Source organism: Balaenoptera musculus, chromosome 9 (assembly GCF_009873245.2).
Source record: "Balaenoptera musculus isolate JJ_BM4_2016_0621 chromosome 9, mBalMus1.pri.v3, whole genome shotgun sequence".
Classification (NCBI taxonomy): Eukaryota; Metazoa; Chordata; class Mammalia; order Artiodactyla; family Balaenopteridae; genus Balaenoptera; species Balaenoptera musculus.
In genome coordinates this window covers 30,307,309-30,310,703 of record NC_045793.1, presented here as the reverse complement: position 1 = coordinate 30,310,703, position 3,395 = coordinate 30,307,309, and positions in this window count along the sequence as shown.

Sequence of the window (3,395 nt, the reverse complement as noted above, 5' to 3'; positions counted from 1 at the left end):
ACTTTTCAGGGCCCAGTTGAGAAACTGCCACTTTCCTGAAGCTTTCCTTATCACTTCTCAAAAGATGTGAACTCCCAATTACAATTCTCCATGGCACTTGACTTATCTCCATCTTAGTTGTGGTTGGGAATGCTATGTTTATCAGCCTCTTTTCCTTTTCCTCTTGGGCATGTAGCTAAACCTCATTTTCCATCTCAATTTCAGTTAGGTGGGTCCATATGATTGAGCTCTGACCAGTAGAATGTGGACTGAAGGATATATGCCAATTTGAAGCTTAGTCCCAAAAGACCTCTCACATAATTCTCCTTGCCTTTCTCATTTCTCATCTGCTAGTAGGTTTCAGAGGATCCCCGTGGGTGTCCAAGATTCTAGAGTATGGAAAGTCACCAGGTGGAAGGACCTTGGGTACTAAATGTCTTAATGGAAACTGACAAACACTGAAAAATTATATGAGTGCAAAACGAGATTTTATTGTATCAAGTCTCTGAGATTTCAAAGTTATTTGTTACAGAAGTTATCCTATCCTGACCAATTCATCATTGTGTTTATCATATTTTAGTCATTTATGGTATTTGTTATATGTCTTCAGTTTTCCCCATTGCCTGGGATGATGTTTTTCCATAGTAAAGATTCAATATGTAATTCGTGATTTAAAAGTTTCCTGTATGTTCAGAGCTTATGGGGAAATTTCCATAGTCATTATTAGAAGAGAGGTGGTAGGAGCTGGGAAGAGGTCATTCAGACTCTCTAGGGAAGGAGGTACTGGAAGGTGAGTGCCCAGGTGTGACTGACAGCACCCCCAGGACTTAGCTCATAACATCACCACTAGTATCTACAACTGAATTTTACATCCCTGTGGTCAGGAGCTTTCTTGAAAGAAAAAGGCTTTCCCCTGCAGGAAACCAAGTGGGCCCAGAATCTGAAGATTTCCTCTTCTTACCAGGTTGCAACAGAGAGGAAATCCATGTCAAAAATGCATCCCTACAAGCATAACTTTGGAGCCTCAGGTGACCTGTGAGATTATCTAGTGATCACTGAAGCCCCTATTTTATGAGGAAAGTGACACTCAAAGAGATAAATACTTTCCCAAAGTTCCTGATAGGATACTGGAATATTCTCTATTAGAGATAGCTTTATTTCTCTAGTTTAAAAAATAAAATAATTTTTAAAAATACCTTGTCAAACAACAATTATTAAATTCAACCTCTCCTTTCACCCCCACTTCATATCAAAACCGAAACAGAACATAAGTGTGATGGAAGAGTATATTTTGTGTTAGAGAGGTTTGAAGAGGAAGATTGTTGTGTTTTGTCCAACCTTGAACTGTAGGATTCTAAAAGACCTGCCACTCTATTGTCCCAGGTTGATGCCACTTAAATACAGGCCCTTGAATACTGAAGTGATTTAGGGAAAGAGGTACTTTATGAAATTATATGCACAAAAACATTCAGTCTGAAACACTGCCAGAATCCACAGTTTCATATAATTCTACTGTGTGTTACCCTCCTACTCCTCCCACTGAACCAACTTACTCTCTGTCTTCACTGTTCCCTGATCTGACACCTCCAGACTCTAACACATGCTCCTACTTCACCCTGCCTTACAACTAGGGCATAAATACCTCCCACTTGTAGTCTCCACCTTCTGGTCACTCCCATCCCTTTCTTGCTCTCATTCTCCCAAACCAGCCTCGGCCCCCCACCATCACCTCAAAGAATAAAGGAAAGAGAACTAATACTAAGTGCTCATGTTTGCTTTGGGGGCTTCTCCAAGAGGCCCGATATTTGATAATTATCTGTTCATATGTCTGGCACCAAACCAGACTGAGCTCAGTCACAGGATTGAAAACATAACAGACATGCATTCAGCATGCATTTTTCCAACACATGTGCACAGAACGCTTATCGTATACATTATTTCATCTAGTCACGCCAACAACACTTCAAAGGAAGCATTAGTATCCTCATTTCACAAATCACTTGTTTAAAACCACGTGATAAGAGGCAGTGCCATGATTCTAAACCCAGATGGGGCTAACTCTAACGTCAGATGTTGTCTATGGACTGCCTTAGTCTATTCGTATCTTATTTCCCGCCTCTTCTTTCCAACTTCCCACTCTATCCCTTTTCTCACTTCTGCAGATAGTCGTTTATTTACCATCTTCCCACTGGGTTCTTCAACCTGCCAGTATCATTTCTAGAACACTAATTTGCCATCTTCTTTCTGATTCCTGTTACTTGAAGTGTAGCTATAATATTAACTATGCTGTTGTCTTTCACTTCTGCCAGATCAAAGACAATATGATTTTAGCATCTGGTTTATGTTTTCAATTTAATAATGCATAAAAATAACCCTTCAGGTTCCTAAGACTCTCAGTCTTCAGACTTTTTGCCTTAATAGAAATGCGTGTTCATTCCTTTTCACCTAGTAAAGAACTTCGTCTCGCCTCAGATCACACCAACACAAGGACAATTCCAGTTTAGAGATCTCCAATTCCTATTATCTCTCAAATTACGTTGTAACTATATCTTCCAACACTACTGTTTAACCATTTCCTCTTAAAACTCTCTTGGCTTCTAAAAGTCAAATGCCACTTCATTTTCCCCTGCTATCAATACTTCACTTGTCATGGGATTGAGGACTCTGAATCTATAAATAAAAAATATTTTAAAAAAACTGGAGGGGATATATGCAAGGGTTTGGGATAAATCTAGCTTTAGTGTGAATACTTATTTTCTAAAGCTTTAATTAATCTGTTAAGGTGTTAAAGTAGTTTCTTACAAGTGAGAAGGGTAGATGACCTTTTGTCTCTGGAGCTATAATAGAGAGCACCCCTAGGGGGCGCTCCGTCTCACAAAATACAAGTGACTGACAGGCGCGTGCCTAAGGGATGGGATCACTTTAGAGGTGTGGCCTCACAGGAGAACCTCAGCCCACAAGAACGAGTTTGGGTCAGAAACAGGTCACAAAACCTATTTAGAAGAGCCTTGGAAGAATATCTGCTATGAGCCTAAGCCAGTCCTGGGTGTCCAGAGATCGCAAAGCAAAGGCTGGGGGAGGTGAGCAACATGCACTGGACAGATTGCCTTTCTCCATGGCATTCCCTCAGCTGACTCAGCAAAAGTGGCTGGAGTTTGCAGACTTGCCGTTAGGGGTTCCTTGTGGCAGTCTGTATAGCATTAGATTGAGTTGACTTCTGGACAAAGCGTGCCGCGTACCCCTTTCTGACGGCCAAAAGTTATACCAACGTCTGCTACAGTCCACTCATTATGGGAGTGAAGTGTCAGGCGATTAGCCTTTGAAAGACTCAGCCCTAGTCCAGGAAAGGAGCAATAATGGGATATGAGTTAGGTACTGAGCAGAAAAAGATCATTTCCAGTGGAATCAGTGCATAC